The sequence below is a fragment of the Ictidomys tridecemlineatus genome, unplaced genomic scaffold (genome assembly GCF_052094955.1).
Source record: "Ictidomys tridecemlineatus isolate mIctTri1 unplaced genomic scaffold, mIctTri1.hap1 Scaffold_583, whole genome shotgun sequence".
In the NCBI taxonomy this organism is placed as follows: Eukaryota; Metazoa; Chordata; class Mammalia; order Rodentia; family Sciuridae; genus Ictidomys; species Ictidomys tridecemlineatus.
The window spans coordinates 81,147-102,634 of record NW_027523944.1 but is presented as its reverse complement, the minus strand read 5'-3'; the positions used below and the strand labels follow the sequence as shown (position 1 = coordinate 102,634).

General features: G+C 39.8%; 1 long non-coding RNA gene and 1 pseudogene across 1 annotated transcript; one reads left to right on the top strand and one right to left on the bottom strand.

The window, feature by feature from the left end:
• The first annotated feature begins 3,390 nt into the window (after window positions 1-3,390).
• On the top strand, window positions 3,391-5,878 carry LOC144374119 (solute carrier family 35 member G2-like; annotated as a pseudogene).
• Window positions 5,879-12,013: 6,135 nt separating this feature from the next.
• On the bottom strand, window positions 12,014-13,097 carry LOC144374118 (uncharacterized). Its single transcript, XR_013433612.1, has 2 exons — window positions 12,338-13,097; window positions 12,014-12,244 (listed from the first exon to the last, which is right to left on the bottom strand). It is a non-coding gene; the product is annotated as an uncharacterized LOC144374118 (long non-coding RNA).
• Window positions 13,098-21,488: the final 8,391 nt, after the last annotated feature.

Genomic DNA, 21,488 nt, shown 5'->3' with positions numbered 1-21,488 from the left:
TGGATATCATATTTCTGACACATGAGCTTTTGAGGGAACAGTTCATATCCATAATATTTTGCCCCAGACCCATAAAATCTCATGTTTATCTCACAGTACAAAATGCATTCAGTTCATCTCCAAGAGTCCTCATAGTGTTAACAGTTCCAGCATTGCCTCCAAAATCTACATCCAAAGTCTCCTTCAAGACTCAAAGCAAACTCTTGGCTGTGAGACCCTAAAAAAATCAAAAGCCAGTTACATGCATCCAATATATATATAGTGGCAAAGAATAAGAATTCCCATTCCAAAAGAAAGGAATAAGTGCTTAAAAAGAAGGGATGGAACCAGCGCAAGACCAAAACTCAGCCAAGTAAACATTAGGTTCCCTGTTTGGCATCCTGTGTACCTGGTGATGAGATGTGAACTCCAAAGGGCTTGGGCTGTCCCACCTTTATGGCCTTGTTGGTAAGGCCTAGATGCAGCCCAGATGGCCTTCCTCTTAGGTTAGCTCTCTCTGCAGCCAACAGCTTTTCTTTGCAGATGTTCCACATTACTGGCATCTCTTAATCCTTGGGGCTCTTCACTACAGTTTTGGCTTAATTCTCAGTTTCATGCATTGCCCTCACAGAGATTTAGACCTTGTCACATTTTGCTTGGCCTCCCAGGTCTTCCTTTGTGAATCTAAACCTCTAGCGTCCTGCATTCCTGTATATACCAACAAGATATACTACCAGATAAAGCAGTGGCCAGGTCTTTTTGGACCATGGATACAGTAGCATCTGAGTGTCTGGGAAGCTGAATGCAGTAAAATTAATCCTGGGGAGAAAACTTTCTCTTCACCACTGTGTGAGCAGGTGACCCCATCCAAGGTCTTTTATCAGAGAAAGACATTTTACCCTTGAGCCTGCTGTGGGTGTGATCTTGCTGATTGCTGAGATTCCCTCAAGGCATATTTTCTATTTTCTTTGTGGAAGGTACTTGGCTTCTTTTTAGTGGAGGTACTTTCTTCAACAACCACACCTTCCTTGTATCCAGTTTTTCACATGCCTTTATGGTCAAACTGCAATTTTTAAAATCTTCTCTGCTTTCTGCTGGTTATTCTCATAGTAAACCTGATAACAAACATCCAACAATATCAATGCCAGTTCCTGAATGCTGTGCTGCCTTGAAATTTCCTCTACCAGATTAACAAGTCCATCACCTTTAATTTGGGCCTCACATACAAAGTCTCAAGACATGGGCAAAATGTAGATGAGTTATTTGTCAGAAAGTAACATATGTGGCCTCTAGTCCGATTCCCAATAGAGTCCTCATTCCCTTTTGAAACCTCATGAGCACAGTCTTTACTGTTCACTTTCCTATATATATTGTGGTCTTCTGAGCTCTCACCAGAATTGCTCATTAAGCTTTGCTTACAAGATTCTAAGGTTTTTCCAGCCTGTGTCTCTGAACTTTTCCAAACTCCTTCCATAAATCAGTTCCAAAGGCTTCTAAACCAAATGGTCAGGTTAGCCACAGCAATGATCCCACTTTCAATATCAATTTCTGTGTTAGTCCACTTTGTATCAATGTGACTAAAATACCTAATAAGAGCAACTCAGAGGAGGAAAAGTTTATTTCAGCCCATAGTTTCAGAGATTCACTTCATGGTCAGCTTGATTCATGGCGTTTTTTTGTTTGTTTGTTTTTTTCCCCATGCTCTGGGTCTGAAATGAGGAAGGGCATGGTGGAAGAAAGCTGCTGAGCTCATAGCTGCTGGGAAGGAGAAAGAGAGCAAAAATCTAGGGACAGGATATAATCCCCAAGGGCATACACCTAGTGACCAGCTTCCTTCAGCATTGCCCCACCTGTCTTCAGTTACCACCTATTAGACCATTCAAATTAATAATCCATCAAATAGATCAATCCACTGATGAGGTTACAACCATAATAATTTAATCAGTTCACCTATTAATATTGATTGCTACCAACACATAAGCTTTTCAGTGGTTTCTTTCATATCCAACTGTAATGGGATGTGGTTGCAGTTATTTTAGATAGGAATGGACAATAACTTGACCCAGAATCATATAAGTAAAATGGAATTGGAGGAAAAGACAAAATCTGAGGAATATTTCAAAGACAAAAACAGTAATATTGATGACCAAATGGGAGTGTAATGGCAGAAATGATAATTTAGAGTATTCTTTGATTTCTAGTTTGAGGGTCTAAAAGAATGGTGACATCACAAATATAAATGAGAAAATAGAAAAGGAAAATCTACTCAGGAGAACAAGGCTATTAATTCAATTTGAGATTATTAAAGCTGAAACCATGATTTGAGGTGAAATGTTCTAGAAGTTGGAAATAAAGAATAGTCAGATTAGTCTGATAGGGGCATATTGGAAGGGCTACAAGGGATAGGTCCATGCTAAGAAACTGAAGGACTTGGGGGAATGGATGGTGTTTTTTTCCCCATGATTTTCCAGCCAAAGGCAGTCCCTTTTAAAAGGAAAAAGAGTAAATAGAATAGAACAGTTGGCTCTCCAGATGGTGTCAAAGAACAGAATTAGATTTGATTTCTGGGCCATGGCTTAAGATCCTGAAACTGATGAGTTTGGGCAAGGAACCAGAGAGTCATGAGGACAAAAAAAATTTCTTTTTCTTCTCTTTCATTTTCTACTTTTTAGTGGGAAGAAAAGGAGTCACTGGAAAGGAATTAGAAAATTTTTCAAAGGAAGAAAGGAAGGAAAGAAAGATAACTGAATGAGCAAATACTGGTCTAAAAGAAAGAATCATCCAGTGTAAAAACACATAATGTTTCATAAGATAATTATAGATGAAAGAAATCAAATTTGTTGCTAATACTTATTGAGAGTTTATTGTATGCTGGCACTGTGGCTTCTTTTTTATATACATTATTTCTTTACTCCTTATTTAACAAAATGAAGCTTAATATTTTTCTTATTCAACAACATGTCATAGACATCTTTCCATGTTAGTAAAGATCCACATTGTCATTTTTAATGGATCCATAGCATAATATTCCATTGTATAAAGGGTTATCTTTGTTAGCTTTAATGATCCTGCATATACCTCCTCACACTTTTTCTTTTTTTTAAGAGAAAGATTGATATTTATTTTTTAGTTTTCAAGGGACACAACATCTTTGTTGGTATGTGGTGCTGAGGATTGAACCTGGGCTGTACGCATGCAGGCGAGCACGCTACCGCTTGAGCCACATCCCCAGCCCCTCCTCACACATTTTGTATGCTCTTTTTTCCTTAACTAACAGATGAAATTTTACACTAGTTTTTTTTAAGTATTTATTTTTTTAGGTGTAGATGGACACAACACAATGCCTTTATTTATTTATTTATTTATGTGGTGCTGAGAATTGAACCTGGGTCCTGCCTATGCTAGGCAAGCGCTCTACCGCTGAGCCACAATCCCAGCCCCTACATTAGTTTCTAATTTAATTTTTTAACAATATCATGATTCAAAAATAAAAATATGTAAAAGTATGCTACAAAAAGGTTTTCTTCTATTCTTCTTCCCTGTACCACCCCAACCACTATTAGTTTATTTTGTTTATATTCAGCCATAATTTTTTTATATAAGGAAATATAAATAAGTTTTCTTACTTTTTTTTGGTGGTAATTGTGTTTGAACCCAGGGCATCTACAGCCCCACCCATTTTAAATGTTTTTTTTTTTTTTGAGACAGGATCTCACTAAGTTTCCAGGCTGACTTTGAACTTGCAGTCCTCCTGCTTCAGCCTCCAACTAGTTGGGATTATAGGTACATATCATCAAAACCAGTTCTTTTCTATTTCCTTCCCTTCTCTTTTTATTCAGAATGTAAAAAGCATCTTGTAATCACCTTTTCATGGTGATATTGCTTAATACAGGATCTCAATATATGATGCAGGGATATTGCTTAATACAGGATCTCAATATATGTTACTCAACTACTTCTCAGAAAAGTTGTACATTTTTTATTCTCACCAACAATTCATATACTACTAAACTCATTTTATTTTTTAATTTCAGTGTATTTTTATATTTGAAAGTGTATGACAAATATAGAGTAAAATCACTATAACTGGTGATATAAGGTAGATTCCGGCATTATACCAAATTGATTACACAAAGGACTTTGGACTCATCTACTTATAATTTATAACATAGACAAATGGTCACAATGAAAAAGAAAAGTTTGATTTAAGTTGTTATTGATTTCTCTGTGTTTTTGGATGAATAGAGAAATGGGTAGGAATGAAAGAATGGAAAAAATATTATGTCATGTAAAGCTGAGAAATAAAGCTGGATCAGACAAGAATAAGTAGGATGAGAAATTGGGACAAATCTAAGATGGGAGTAAAAAAAGGGTAGAAGATTCCATTGTGCTCCATACATGTGATAAGCATATTTCCAGATCATCTTGTCCTATATTTTTTATAGACTCCTGTTATAATCTCTTTTTGTCATTGAAGTGGTGCATATTATTATAACAGAAATTCTTTATTCAATGAAATGAATATGACATTTGTCTCTTTTATTTTTAATAGAATTGATTATCTGAAAAAATGGATACTTCTCCATCCAAAAAATATCCAGTTAAAAAATGGGTGAAAATATATCCCAACACAGTGATGGTGAAATATACTTCTCATTATCCCCAGCCTGGGGAAGATGGATATGAAGAAATCAAAGAAGACTATGGAAATTTTATGGAAGAAAATCCAAAGAAAGGTTTGCTGAGTGAAATGAAAAGAAAAGGAAGAACTTTCTTTGGAACCCTGGATACTCAGCCTCCACCAACAGAAGACCCAATGACCAACGAGATCGGACAATTTCAGAGCTTTGCCGAAAAAAAATATTTTTCAATCCTGAAAAATGTGGATAGTGTTGTTTGGATCTGCTTTGGCTCATGGATGTGTAGCCCTTATCATTAGGCTTGTTTCTGACTGTTCAAAAGTTCCATCTTTAGAACTGATTTTTATCTGTTCTGTCAAGCAAGTCTTATCTGTGTTAGTTGTGTGTTACTAGCAGGAACCTCCCTTTGGACCGGGTGGATACAGATTACGACTCTTATGGTGTATGCAATGTTATTTCTATCACCTGTGCTTATACATCATTTTCAATAGTTCCTCCCAGCAATGGCACCACTATGTGGCGAGCCACAACCATAGTGTTCAGTGCCATTTTGGCATTTTTACTTGTAGATGAGAAAATGGCTTATGTTGACATGGCAACGGTTGTTTGCAGCATCTTAGGTGTTTGTCTTGTCATGATTCCCAACATTGTTGATGAAGAAAATTCTTTGTTAAATGCCTGGAAAGAAGCTTTTGGGTACACTATGACTGTGATGGCTGGACTGACCACTGCTCTTTCTATGATAGTATACAGATCCATCAGGGAGAAGATCAGCATGTGGACTGCACTGTTTACCTTTGGTTGGACTGGGACAATCTGGGGAGTGTCTACTATGTTTGTTCTTCAAGAACCCATCATTCCATTAGATGGAGAAACATGGAGTTATCTCATTGCTATATGCATCTGTTCTACTGTGGCATTTTTAGGAGTTTATTATGCCTTGGACAAATTCCATCCAGCTTTGGTCAGCATAGTACAGCATCTGGAGATTGTGGTAGCTATGGTCCTGCAGCTTCTAGTGTTACACATATTTCCTAGTGTGTATGATGTCTTTGGAGGGGTGATCATTATGATTAGTGTATTTGTCCTCGCTGGCTATAAACTTTATTGGAGGAATTTAAAAAGGCAAGATTATCAGGAAATACTAGACTCTCCCATTAAATAATACCTGGTTATTGTAATTTTGTTAATGCTCAGTTATTAATATGTACACTGCCAACTTAATGTTTACCTATAATGTCTTTATGTTATATACTTCAGAGTGCTATATAATATATAATAAACATAGTAGAAAAATTATTATAGTGTAATATATTCAAATATAGATATTAAATATGCAAAATATGTCAAAAACATGGTGTCTTTACATTTATTAACATTGGGTGATTGTGGAATGTTAATTTCCATTGCAAAGGTCACAAAACTCGAAGAAGTGACTTTTTTTTAAAGATTATTTTTAAGATGGACACAATATCTTTTCTTTATTTTTATGTGGTGCTGAGAATTGAACCCAGTGCTTCACATATTCAAGTGCTCTACTACTGAGCTATAACCCCAGCCCCAAGAAGTGACTTTTTCAGGTGAAACTTCTGTGGTCCCACAAGCTCCCAAATTTGAAAAATGATCACATCCAAAGTTTTACAAATATTCAACAAAATCCTTCAATGTTCAAAATCTTCATTTGCAAAAAGAATACTGTAGGGTCAAATGTTGAACACTAAGTGCTATTTTGTCATCTACTTGCACTAGAAAACTAGAGATGACAGAGGTGGGTAAAAGAGTTTGAGTTGAAGCAAGAATGAGAGAACAAAGGAAAGGAGCTGGTTTTCAATGACAAGGGTCCAATGTTAGAACAGGAAATTGGTCCTCCCCTTGCTACAGCCACATTAGGCAATGCATGGGAAAGAGATATAGGGAGAAGGCTGAATTCTTGCCAGCTTTACATAATTCATGTGCCTGATGGTGGGAGACCTAACATTGGAGCAGGATCTGTTTATCCTTAGCTATCTCTCAAATCTGCCCTTGTTCATGATTTCATGGCAGGTATATAAGTGAGCTCCAGCAAAATTACTTCTTTTGATGATTACCAACAAAAATCATAATATAGCAGAAAATTGATGTGGTGTCCTAAGATCCTTTTCAAAAGGGCCCAAAGTCTATAAAAGCATTGACTTTATTTTAGGCCAGCAATGACACCACTATTAATTCTGCACAAATGTTGAAATGGGCCTGTTTTTTAAACTATTGTCTTTTAGCTGCAAATTCTCTTAGCTCACCTCTCTATACTTTCGTATAGAATGCCATGGCACAGACCTACAATCTACAAATTTCCTATGTTAGCTGGTGTTCCTAGGTTCCAGCAATGAAGGACCCTATAGGGAGACTGGAAATTGAAAGGGGAGAAGGGACTTCCTTTGCTTATAGTTCCTGTCACTGTTACCCAAGCTATTAGCAAGCACTCTTTGCTTCAGCAAGGAAGTACTGAATTTAGCCTTGAGCTTCTTTTGGCATTGCCCCTCCCTGCAAACTACTAGCCTTATCAAATCCCTCTCAGAAGTAGCAGGACCAAAAGAAAAAAAATAGTAGCCTCTTCTCAGGGGTCTGAGCTGTGGTTCCTCTGGTTCATTCCTCTGAGCTTCTGAGACTTGATAATCCAACTTTGATTATCCTTTTCCCTGGCCATAGGGGTGGTAGCTGCTCCATGCAGTTATCACCTCTGGGTTACTTCATGTTCCCTTTTTTTCCTGTCCATCAACAGCCCAAATTAAATTTTCTCTGTTGTAATATCTTGTGATTTTTGTTTTCATGATTAAATGTCTCCAAATCTTCCTCCAAAGAATTCACAGTCACTAATTATAAGGCATCTGTACTTTGGGAAAATGTCAACATTTAGATTTTTCAAGGATTACTAGACATTGGTTCTCAATAGCAATTTTGCAAATTGAAGCACAGACAGAAAAAGATTTAAAGGGAGTGTGGGGCTGAGAACAGGGCCTGAATGACATGAAGTAAGAAATCTGGTATAATTGTAACTATAGTCCCAGAAGAAGAAAAGAGAGGGAATGAAGCAGGAAAAAAAATTCAGAGGCAATAAAAATATTGACTACTCTTTTTCCAAATTTGATAAAAGAAATACAGGAGGAAAAAAGCAGAGAAAGAAGGAAAGAAAATAAGTTAAACCCACCAACTCAGAGATCCAGGGAACTAAGTAAACCCCAAGCAGCATAAATACAAAGAGAAATAATACCTACAGACAGTGTAACTGTTGATAACTGTATAATTACTATTATCAGTATGGCTGCTGATAAACAAAGATAAAGAAATAAAATCTTAAAAGCAACCAGAGAAAAACACATGATATAGGAAAAATAATGTCAAGAATTACAATTAGCTTCTCAGCAGACACATTGGAGGCCAAAAAATAACAGAGTGACTTTTTTTGGTTTTGTTTTTGGTAATACTGGAGATGGAACCTGGGGCCTTTGTGCACATGAGACTAGCTCTCTATCAGTGAGCTACATCCTCAGTCCTGAGAAGTTTTAAAAGACTGAAAGAAAGCCCTTCAATGTCTTTTCATTGTCCTTAGGATAAACATTAAGGTTCTTGACTTCCATAACCTATTGCTTACTATTCTAATCATCTTCTCCAGGAAATAGTGTTGTTTAGTGCCTTTTATTAAGTAGAAAATCTTTCTTTTTGCCTAGTTAATTGTCTCACTAGCTTGATCACAATTTGTTCTCTTGGGTCTTAATGTCCTCCTTATACACATATATTGTTATTTATTGTTATAATATGTCTACTTAAATCTCAATTTCTGACATTGGCGTGAGTACTTATAAAGTGCTTTAAGTGTTTTTTAAATATCCAGTACCTACTGTAGTCTCTACTACTGAGTGAACCCTTAACACATTTTTATTATATTAATTACCATAAAAGCATAACAGTGCTGAATCTAAAAATTAAATTTAGTACCAGGAGTCTGTAATTTCTATACCTTATAGTCCAGCCTTGCTAATTGGTACATAGGACTTTTTTTTCCCTAAATACTTATGTCTGACAGTTATTCTCTCCAATTAGTTTTGACTATAAGCCCTCAATAATTTCCTGGGAAAGGTCTTGAGACATGAAGGTTCACTTTTCACTTCCTTGTTTTCTGTGATACTTTCTTTCAGGATTAATGAAGGAAGCTGTCTGCATGTCTTTATCTTAGACATTTGCTACCTACATCCAGTCCATAGGTCATCAAGTTTTTGTGTGTGTGTGTGTGTGTGGTACTGGAGATTGAGCCCAAGCATCCTCTACCACTGAGTTGTATTTTCAGCCACTTTTTGATTTGTGTGTCTCACACAGTTGCCCAGGCTGGCTTTGAATATATGATCTTCTTGCCTTGGCCTCCTGAATCACTGGGGTCATAGGCATGTATCATCACACCTGGGTAGGTAATTGAGTTTTTTTTTTAAAGAGAGAGAGAGAGAAAGAGAGAGAGAGAATTGTTTTTAAAATATTTTTTAGTTTTCGGCGGACACAAAATCTTTGTTTATATGTGGTGCTGAGGATCGAACCTGGGCCGCACACATGCCAGGCGAGCGTGCTACTGCTTGAGTCACAACCCAGCCCAGGTCATTGAGGTTTGACCCAAGTTTGTTGTTGGTTAATTCTAGTTAGACTCTGGTCCATTCAACACTAATTAACAAGGATGATTCTTAAGCCACTTGCCTGTTTGGAAGCTGGGAAGATAAGAGTGTGTGAAACTAAGTCTCTTAGACAACTTCTACCCCATAAGAACACAACTTTATTTCTTCTAAGTGTAATTCAAACAAGACTTTCTGACTATCTATCCTTCCAGTCTATGCTTCTCTCTTTCACTGTTTCCTTTTCTTCAACTCCTCTTGCATATATATATATATATATATATATATATATATATATATACACATATATACATATATATACACATATGTGTATATATTACGTATATATATACATGTATGTATATATATACGTATATATATATACACATATGTGTATATATATATATACGTATATATATACATACATATATATGTATATATATATTGTGTGTGTGTGTATGTGTGCTTGCGCATGTGTGCACATGCACATCTTTTTGGTTTTGGCAGTACAGGGAATTGAGGGTCTAGCACATGCTAGCAAAGTGCTCCATCATTGAACTACATCCCCAGTTCTTTTATTTATTTATTTATTTATTTGGTTCTGGAGATTGAACTCAGAGGTGCTTTACCACTGAGCTACATTCCCAGCCCTTTTTTAAATTTTGTGACAGGGTCTTGCTAAGTTGCTGAGGCTGGCTTTGAACTTGTGATCCTCCTACTTCACCCTCCCAAGCCACTGGGATTACAGTTGTGTACTACTGTGACCAGCCTCTAGTGTTTTTTAAAACAAAATATTTTATTTTGATAGGATCTCACCAAGTCCTGGTGACTGGCCTTGAGCCTCTGGCTCATTTGGAGCTGCTTGTTTTTTCTTTTATGGTGCTGAGGATCAAAACCACGCCCTTGTGCAAGCTAGGAAAACACTCTACACTGAGACTCCACCCCATACATAGCCCCAAACATCTTTTATTGCTTAAATAGATGGCATATAATAGCCAACAGATCTGGATCAAAATCTTGTAAAGGGTCTACTTAGATCATTGGCTCCTTCAAAATACAGATTCTCTTCCAAAATAAAACCTAAATTTATGATTTACACATTTTTTTTCTGGTTTAATTAGTGTGAAGTCAAGTATTGTATTTTATTTCTTGTTTTTTGTATTCATACCTTCTGCTTCCATCACTTGCTGAATCTGGGACTAGAACTGAAATTGACTCACGTTCTGCTAAGTTCACTATTTTAGAGAACTAGTTTTAACTTCTGGACAATGGTTTCTTCAAAATTGATAATAGTATCTCAACCCATAAACTTCATAAAGTGTATCAAGGAAACCATGTGTTAATTTGGGCTGCCATAACAAAATATCACAGGCTGGATGGCTTGAATGATAGGAATTTTTTTCTCTCACAGTTAAGGAGGCTTGAAAGTCCAAGATCATGGTTGATTTTGGGTGAGGGCTTTCTTCCAGGCTTCAGAAGATTGTTTTCTGTCTGTTCTCACATTGTGGAGAACATGTCTGGTTCTTTTTTTTTTATTTTTATTTTTAAAGACGGAAGTCTCTAATCCTATATGATTAGGTTCTCATCCTTATGACCTTATTTAACCTTACTGGTTTTTTTTTTTGTACTAGAGATGGACCCCAGAGGCGCTTAATCACTGAGCCACATCCCTATACCGCTGGCTTCCCCTCCTTTTTTTTTTTTTGTACCAGGGATTGAACTCAAGAGCATTTGGCTACTGAGCCACATCTTCAGCCCTATTTTGTATTTTTATTTAGAGACAGGTCTCGTTGAATTGCTTAGGGCCTGGCAAAGTTTCTGAGGCTGGCTTTGAACTCCCTATCCTCTTGCTTCAGCCTACTGAGCCGCTGAAATTACAGGCCAATGCCATTATGCCCCGCCCTAACCTTACATATCTTCTAAAGGTCTATCGCCAAATATAGTTTATCTCCAAACATCGTCATATTGGGGGTTAGGGCTTCAGCATGTGAATTTTGCAGGGATATAATTCAGTCCATGGTAGGTATGATAACCCTCAACTTTAAACCCTTAAATCCAAAATTCACAGGCATTATTCAATTTGGATACTAATGATGGAATGTAGACAGACAGTAGTTACTTTCCATTTTTATAGTCTACTTGTCCTAGCAAATTTGAGACTAGGTAGGGGCCATAGTTAATCTGTGCTTTTCCTTGTGATCCTACATAAGGCAAGTTAACCACATATATCCATTAGCACTCAAGTGAATAGTTTTGAACACAGAAAACTGTGAACTTTTGAGACTTACAGTCAGGTCCAAGATCAAAAAGAAAAGAAAATATATTAATGCCTTCAACAAAAATATTGACCACATGTCATGAATTGAGCACTGGGGAAAAGTGAACTGACATTGTTCCTGACTTAATGGAGTTTACAATCTAGGAAGGGCTACAGTTCAGATGGGGCAATACCTGTTCCTAGAAAGGTTCTTAACCCTGCAGGCTTCCCCGAACAGCGACACCTTAACTAAATCACAAAGATATTTAGGAAGGAATGAAGCAAGTTTTTTTTTTTTTTTTTTTTTTTTTTTTGGTGGTAGAGGTGATGGGACTGTAGTAGTGGAGTGTGCGTGTGTCCATGGGGGGCGGGGGCAATTTACTGATGTCCCAGCAGGTGGCTGGAGCCAGGCTGTTAAGAATGGGCAGATCTAGATCGGAGGGTAACAGTCCTTTTAACCGGGCTGTTAAGCTGAGAGTGGAAAACACACACAAGGGCGCTTTGAGGACCCTTAGACTCAGTTTATTTTAGTTGTGGCTCAAATTAAGCATAAGTCTTACAAAAAATGTTTTCCATTTCCAGGAGTTTGTTTTTCTTTGTCGCTCCCTCCCGCTACGAATCTTCAGCTGGGAGGATCCTGTTCAGGTGCACAAATCAGGAGGTAACCACCAAGGCACTTAGGGCTGAACTCCGGACCGGACGCAGTCGGGTTTTGCTGTGGAGTTTCTGCAGCAGCGCTAAGCAAGAGCGTTAAGGTCAGAGCCAGTGGGGTCGGGGAGGCAAACCGCTAGACACCACCAGGCCCAGGGCTCCTCAACCTCTGTCTTTACCATAGCGCAGCCTCAGCTCCCTCAACATCCAGCACAGCACTTGATTGACAGGTAGGCTCGCCCAATCCCGGAGCGGCGCAGACCGCTGTCGCTTCTGGGACGGGGAAAGGGTGTACTGGGCCGGGAAATGGTTTCCTGCCGGCGCGCCCCGCCCTCTCGCCCCGCGGCCCGCCCCACTCCGGAGAGCTACGCGGCGGCGTCCCTGTGCACTCCTCAAGTGACTGGAGCCGGCTGGGCTCGGCAGAGGGAAGGTGAGAGGGCCTTGCCGGCGAGCACACACAGTCTCTTCCGTCCCCCGTCGGTCCACACAGCCTGTTCTCGCTGCGTCGCTTCCTCTTCCCCGGCAGAGTTAGCCCCCGGGGCGCCGTCTGCCGGCGCGGAGCGGAGCTGGAGGGGGCGGGGAGGTCGCTCGGCGGAGGCTGGGCGTCTGCGCCGCGGCCTCCCTCCTGCTCCCGGAACGCCGCCCCTGCGAGGCTGGAAGGTCAAGCGCGCGGTGCGCTGCCTCGGTGTTCCTCAAGAAAAAGTCTGGCTGCCAGCTGTGGCGTAACCCGAGGCCGGGAAGGTAGGGACGCGGTGGGGAAGGAAGGGCGCTCTCACTTCCAGCCCCGAGCCGGGAGCCAGCGGTGCCCCGTGCGCGGTGGACGTCCGCGGGGCGCGCCCGCCGCCCCTCCCCCTCGGGCCCCCGGCCGTTATCCCGGTTCTGGTGGAAATCTGGGTGTTAACTTTCACGGGGAGGACCTCCTTTAGCTTTGTACGCGAGTTGCTTGGGCTTTGAGCTTTTGACATGAGTTGTGGCATGTCCGGTTTAAAAAAACAAAAACATTTTTCTTTCGATAGGTTGGTTTTGTGCTCTCTTATATGTGTTTTCATACAAGTTAATTCGCCGAGTGAAGCTGGGGAGGCTGGGTTTTGTTTAAAACATAGAGAACCATAAGGTAGGCGCTCCGTTAATGTCGAACTCGTGAACTGAAATTATCTGAAAATAATTCTACCCATTGCATTAGGTAAGAATCCTTAAGAGTTAGGAAAGAATGAGGTGAGGTTCAGAGAACTAACCTCATGATGGGAGGGGAGCAATGAAGCCCAATGTCTGGCTAAAAAGAGGGAGTGTTGCAAGTGGTCTTTATTTTTTAAAAAATGTTACTTTGATAGCTTTGTGACAAACCAACCATAACGATTTCTTAAACACCTGGAAATCATAGTATCTAAAGTCTCAGCTTTCAGTGACGTCACAAAGTAAGTGGGGAAATAACCCAAGAAGAAAGTTTTTTGGTAATTGTTAATAATGCTCAATTCACATCCTGATAGTAACTCAACAATGCATTGGTTGATTAATACTACATTCAACTAGTAGAGGGTCCTGGGAAGGGGGGAGGATTTTTCTTAGGGGGCCTCATTCTTTGTGGTTTCACCAGTGGGATTCAAAACCTTGTCCAAGAGGGAAGCAACTTTGGAGCAAACTCAAGAGTCCCCCAAGGAATTCAGGGCTTCAGAAACACAGGTGTGAGGCAGGAGTTGTGAGAAAAGGCGGAGGAGGAAAAGGCAGCTCCAAGGTGTAACATTTCTCAGCATGGGTGGTGCCGCACCTCTGGCCCTGGGCTAGATGTTATGGAGCCATCCGAGGATGCTTTGGTTGGAGATGACCTGGGATCCAGAGTCCCACTAAGCTCAGCTAACATCAGAACCACTGTCCATCAATGTGAACTCATACATGATTTCAAGATTTTTCAAATAACTACTTAACTAAAAATAGACAGGTAAAACAAATCTTAACAATATATTTCATTTAACCTAGTATATCTAAAATATTTTCTGAATGTATATACTTGAACTTAAATCAATGTAAAAATCATTAATGAGGTAGACTGTACTCTCTTTTTTGTCCCAGGTCTAGACCAACCAGAGCAGCCAGCCACATTTCACGTGCTCAATAGCCATAGGTGGCTAGTGACCCAAGGCTGCCATATTGGGCAGTATAAGTTGAGGCCCTCACTCCATTTTATGTACAAAACTGAGTATCTTAGGAGTTTTAATGTACTTGAAGGTACCAGGAATGCTGGTATCATACAAGTAGAGGCTTGAGACTTGATTGTATTTCTGATTTTCCTGAACTTTACCAAGATCTGTTCACTCTCCTGTTCAAAGTGTTTGAGTCCCCAACACACAACACCCATCTGAATAAACTATGTTGGTCACTATGCACATGATAAAATTCTGTCTGTGGGCTCACACACTAAGTGCTTCACTATTGTGTTCTAGAAGCTTCTAGTATACGTGCCTGCCAGAGAATCAACCTACTGAAGCACATGTTTCTTTATTTCTTCTTTATATCATAGTGTAGTATTATGTCGATTTCTAAAATTTATGTGTGAAGGTGGCTTATATTATGCATTAGCTTAATATTAGGTTATTATAGGAGGTAGTTAAATAAATGTTACTAAATTAATATTTGGCTATTGTTAACATGAAATGACAGTTGTAAGTAAAAATATTAGAAATACTAGTTATAAAAATGCTGGGGGCAAGGGAAGGCTGTTGGAGGACATTTAGCAGAGGAAGGGATCTGGATTGAGGTTTTAAATCTCTTTATCTCTTTAAGAGACAACTGGTCTGTATTATAGGTATAGAGAAAAATAATTTGCTCTTTGATTAGTTTTTCATGTCAAAGCCACATCAAACATTCTTAAAGTGTGGAAAACCTGAGATGCCTTCAGATTATTTTACAAGGCCTAGTCCTCCCAGCAAAGATCTCCCACCATGTAGGATGACTTTTTAAATGCCATTTTTTTCTTAATAAGTCAAATATTTATTTTTAAATATCAGATCTTTACTCTTACCCATTTGCAATTCAATTCCTGGTCTTGATCTAATTACATCTTCTGAGTTCCCTCTGTTGAAGATTTCCCTCTAAGTCCTTTAAAGTATGGTGGAGCCATTAATGATTTACCTAAAGATTCAAAGAATATTATAGTGTTATAATGAAATGATTTCTAGTTATACAACAGTGTGCTTCATAGGAAACTATATTCTATGCTGCTTTTAATCTTTCTTTCTTTCTTTTTGGTACTAGGAATTGAACCAGGGTGATTTGCCACTAGGCTACATCCCCATCCCCCACTTTTTTTTTCTTGTGAGACAGGGTCTTGCTAAATTCCTGAGGCTGGTCTCAAACTTGTAATTTTCCTGCCTTGGTCTTTTGAGCTGGGGTTACATGAGTGCACTGCTGAGCCTAGCACCTGCCTTCTTATCTTTCTCAATACCAGTAAAAATAAAGAGAACCCCTTAGCTGGGAATTCATCTGGGTGGTAAAGAACCCGCAGTGGTAAAGCATATGTGAGGCCCCAAGTTCAGTTGCCCTGCACTGCAAAACCAAACCAAACCCTCATTAGTTGGAATGTAATAACTAGAAGGACAAAATGAAATTTATTTTTAGGATATTACAAATATAAATTCAGAAATTTGAAGACCCTTTAGCTAAGTTTCTCCCCCCCCCTCGCCCTGTAACTTTCTGTTTTGTTTACAGTCTCTCTCACCTTCAACTGAGAGGCCTGGGAATAGTAGCCCCCAGTCCTCAGCACAAGGCCTGCCCCATGGCAAGTGACCAATAAATATTTGTTGATTCAATTTCTCTGTTTGACCTCTTCCTCTCATGCTTTGAGGGAACTGTAATGTCCACTGTTTGCCCAACACTTTTTATGGGCCAAGCCCTGTGCCAGGTGTTTGAATCCTTCCATCAACTCTTCAAGGTGAGAGTTATCATCCACATTTTACAGATGAGATGATTTATCTTTCTGTTTTCCACAGAGGCAGCCCTGGTGACTTACATGCAATCACTAACTAAAAATGGGTTGAGCTAATTTAGGATTTAACCTCATCTGTTTTTGAAAACAATGGCCAATTCCGCTGTGCTAACCACAGGTCGGTGACCTCAGTGGGTTCCTCCTGGCCCTGCTTCTCATTCTGACCCTGCAGCAAACATTTGTTGAGCACCTGTTCCATGAAAGGCCCAGAGCCAGGAAACACATGGAAGCCACCTGTGCCCTGCAACACGGAGTGGCCCAGGCTAGGATAACCTTGCTCCCCAGAGTCTGGCTCCATAGGGGAGTGTGGTGTGACAGAGCTGCTCCGAGAGCATGGGCCTCCATGCCTGACCTCCAACACAGGGCTCCTCCAGCCCATTGCATATTGTAGTCTCCTGGGGAGCCTTGGGCTCTAGCCTCAGTGACTGCAATCCTTGGTCAGATTGCATCCCCACACAGACCTTTAGAAGTCTAAATCCCCCCCAGGTTCTTCCAACATGCAGCCAGGATTGAGAACTAGGGTACCTGGATTGGGTTCCAAGGGGCAGATGTTTGCCACTTAGACATGTGAATGAAATACACGCACATCAGGTCTGGAAGGAGCGTCCCTAAGAAGTGCTCCGTTCACCTCCATGCTGCAGCTGTCCCTGCCATTTCTAGATCTGTTTCTTTTGACTGCTTTTTCTCCTGCTTATGGGTCACATTCTCTTGCTTCTTGGACTGACTAGTGACCTTGACTGGATGCTGGATATCATGCTGTTGAGCGTCTGCATTTGTGGATTCCTTTAAGAGTGTTGACTTCATTTTGGTTAACACTTAAATTGCTTGCAGATCAGCTTGATCCTTTCAAGAATTATTTTTAAGCTGTGTTCGAATGAGAAGAGCCTTTATTCTAGGGCTGCTTTAGCCGTACCACGTAGGTGTGACCCTTCTGGAATTTTTACTGATATCTCAGGTGGTCAGTGAAGTTGTTTCTATGCTTGGATGGAATTCATGTTTCTCCAGCACTTACAAATATGTGGTATTCCTTCCTGGGTGAAGTTTCAGCCTACACACACAACACTAAGTTTTTAGCAATGGATTTCAGGAACCCCTTTCAGATTTCTGGAGCTCTTTCTTGGTGTACATTTCTCCTTTCCAATTTTCGGACTCCTCAACTCCAGCCATGTCAGTCTAACCTAACTCTCTGGCTCCTCAACTCAGCAAACTGATGTGCTCCTCTTGCTTCCCCTCTGTGAGCTGTGACCAGAACATGCATCCAGGCCAGCCTTCCAACCTCTGCCCTCATTTGGTTCCCTTTTCTCAAGGACCCCAGCCCTGTACTGCCTGTTTCTACATGGGTGGAAGCAGAAACTCCTGAGCACTATTTTAAATTTTGTATCTTTTTTATTTTCTGTAATTGCAAACTCCATGGGGCTATAAATGTTAATTTGTAAACAAGATCTGTAAGCTGACTAGTCACCAGAGTTAGTACTGTGCTGGAGACACATGAATTCCATCCATCCTAGGTGTGTCCTAGGTGTGTTTAGGCTTTGAAAGTGTAGAAAACGTGCTTTTTTTATGATATGTCTATTACACTTTTGCAAAATGGAAATAATAAATCATGGAAGCTGTCTCAAAAACTAGAAGCTTAATGGAGAACAAAGAAAGCAAGGGAAAAGATGTGATTCCATTAATAGCTTAGGTAAAATAGGCATACAATTCATGAATGAACCTGTATTACTTAAAAATTAAAAAAAAATATTTCATCAAGCAATGCATTCAAACAAAGAGGTTGAAGAATAGGTTGCAGGTCTTGATGCAGTAGTGCAGGGTTATAATGTATGTTATCTCAGAAGCTGAGGCAGGATTGTAAATTGGGGGCCAGCCTGGGCAACCTGGTACACCTGCCCCTAATTTCAAAAATAAAAATAAAAAGGGCTGAGGATGTAGCTCCGTAGTAGAGAACCCCTGGGTTTAATCCCCAGTTCCATCTTTTTAAAACTATCTAATATATACTTGGTGTTATCTCTTAATATTTCTTTGGTTTCAAAATATTAATGAAAATTCTGATATATTTATTATTTCATATGAAATTCAGGTGTAAAGAACATTACATTAGGTTGTTATACATAATAAAGATGTTAAAATTTTAAATTGGGTGCTGATATACCTACAGTTTGTTTATTTTTTTAAAATTCTTTTTGTTGTAGATGGACACAATATCTTTAATTTATTTATTTTTATGTGGTGCTGAGGATCAAACTCAGTGCCCCACACATGCTAGGCAAATGCTCCACCACTGAGTTACAATCCCAGCCCTACCGTTCAGTTTTATTATATATTTGTATCATGTATCTCATTTTAAAAGCAGTCCTAAGTAATATTTTATAATTTCTTCAAATAGGTCTTGAAAATGTCTTATTAACAAATCTTGAAATTATTGCTTCTATATTGTAGTTTTATCTCTATTGTGAATGGAAATATTGGTGAAATTTATTTTTTAAGTGTTTACTTCTCTTTTTTGAAAGTTGTTCATTTTTATAGGCTTTTATAACCACTATTTTACTTAATTGCTCTTACAAATTTTTTATGCAGTTTTTTTTGTGGGGGTTGACATTTTCATCAGATTATCTATTAATAATGATAATTAATGATAATTTAATTTAATTTTTTTTGCATTTGTGCATCTGTATGTACTGGGGATAGAACCCAGGGCCTTACACATGCTAGGTAAGCATTCTTCCTACCACTGCCAACATCCCCAGACCTTATTTCTTTATTTAGAGATAGGGTCTCACCAAGTTGCTCCGGCTAGCTTGTAATTATGATCCTCCTGCCTCAGTCTCCTGATTAGCTGGGATGACAGGCCTGGTAAGAAGAAGAGAAACTCGCCCTGATTAGCCCATATGAATAACAAAGTACCTTGAAAGGATGTGCTGAGACAGGAAGACAAAAGCTATGTGGAAACCAGATATCTCCATTTTCTTCACCCCCTTTCACAGTCCCCGATCTCATGGTATGCACATGGATCCACACCCCTCTTCCTAAGCATTAACCCATGAGAGGGTTCTGGACTAGCTTGATACTATCTCAAATGGAACTACCCTGTGGTAGTTACTGCATTGCCTAAACTTCTTAAATTAAACTTCTTTAAATTTGGAAGGAAGATACCCATTTGCTCCCAGAATTAAAGAAATATCTAATATTTTTTATGCAGTATGATTTCCCATTAAGCTCTGTAAACTACCTTATTTTTTAAATTGTTTTTTCATTTAAAATTTTTAAAAATCAAGAATAGATGCCATGACATATTTGATTTTTTGAATATATGAATATAGATTTCCAAAAAGACATTTCCCCAAAGATGGTATATGAAGGGCTAACTACATGGATAGTCAATATCATTAATCCTTAGGAAAATGCAAATCAAAACCCCAAGGAGACACCCCCCCTTCTCACCCACCAGGATAGCAACTATAATAAAAACAATAGACAATAGCAAGGGGTGACAAGATATGCATATACTTTATTTATATTTTTAAAATTTATTTATTCTAATTTGTTATCCATGGCAGCAGAAAGCATTTCAATTCATAGTACACATATAGAACACAATTTTTCATTTCTCTGGTTATACACAAAATAGAATCACACCATTCATGTCTTCATACATGTATGTAGTGTAATGATGTCCATCTCATCCCACCATCTTTTCTACCCCCATGCCCTCTCCCCTCTACTCCCTTCCCTTTGCCCTATCCAAAGTTCCTCCATTCCTCCCATGCTCTCCCCACCCCACCTCCATTAGGGATCAGCATCAGAGAAAACATTTGACCTTTAGTGTTTAGGGATTGGCTTACTTCACTTGCCTCAGGCATTGGAGGCAAGGGCTCCATCCCTAGCACTGCAAAGAAGAAAACAGAAAAAAAAAACCCACATACACATAATTAAATTTAGGCTTTTTTATTTGAACCTTGTGCTCTCTAAACCACACAATGATATTGTCCCTGCTGGTGAAAATTGGTGGGTGAATAGAGAAATAGAGGTGTTCAGGGTTATGAAAAAAAAGAAGAGATGATTGTATGTCTGAATGGGAAAAATGATGCTTATGTGAATCCCTCCTTGAAATCACTCTGGTCCAAGAGATTGGATTGGGGCTTTGTGATTGTGTAAGCCTTCTGCTTGTTGTGTGGGGTGTTTTGTTGTGTTGTTGTTGTTGTTGTTTAGTTTTGACTTTTGTACTTGGGATTGAATCAGGGGCATTTTATTACTGAAGCAGGGTCTTGCTAAATTGCTGCACGTCTCACTGAATTGCTGAGGCTGGCTTCAAACTGGTGGTCCTCCTGTCTCAGCCTCTCCAGTTGCTGTGGGAGCTTGCATTTTGGTGCTGAGGATTGAGCCCAGGGCCTCATGCATGCTAAGTATCCTCTTCCACCAAACTGCACCCCCAGCCCCTGCTTTCTGAGGGTATTAGTATCACTGGCTTAGGCTCCTTCCCAGTCTCTGGATTTGTGCATGAGCTCTATATCTGTATCCATGTGTCCAAATGCACCTGACCTTACAGACTAGGGCTTACCTGCTCCTCAGGCTTCCCTGTCTCTGTTGAAAACCACATGCCAAGATCAGCCACCTGGAAGATGTCCCTGGTCTCTTGACATTTGTGCAAACCATTGAAAAGTCCTGCGTGGCTCTAAGTGCACAGGGTCATGACCCATTCTTCCCAGTCTCCACTTGTCCAGGCTGCCTAGACAGCTCTTCTCACTCGCTTTTCTAGCCTGCTCTGCTCAGCCACACTGCCCTTCCTTTGCTGCCCTGTATGCCTACAGTTCCCCACGTTCAAGTACCAACACATGGCTGGATCTTTCCTCCCTCAGAGGCAGAGTCTCTTCCCCGTCACATTGCCATACAGTCTGATTATGGTCACAGTTGCCCTACAGTCCCATTCCATCTATTCTGGCCCTTTTCCATCTCCTGGCAGTTACATGCGAACATACTGTATACATTACTTGTTTGTTCTTTGTGTTTTGCATGGGTTGCTTCCTGGGGCTGAAGTGTCTGCTTCCTGAAAGAATTTTGTTGCTAGCTGTGTGTCCCCACCACCCAGCAGGCATGCACAGAGCTCCTCCTGGAAGACCGAAGGCATGTCTTCCTCAGGGTGCAGGCTCCTGGGCTGTAGAGTCAGTGACTTCCATTCCAATGTGGGATCCACCTCTTCTGGATGTAGGAGCATTGATTAGATACCTGATGAAAGCTTTGGGGATGCTTTCCTTGGCCTTGTGGGACTGTGGTTAAGACATGCTGGGCCCTCAGTGGGCACTCAGCAAGCACGGAAATGATGTGATGTTGAAATGGAGGAAGCAAGAGAGCTT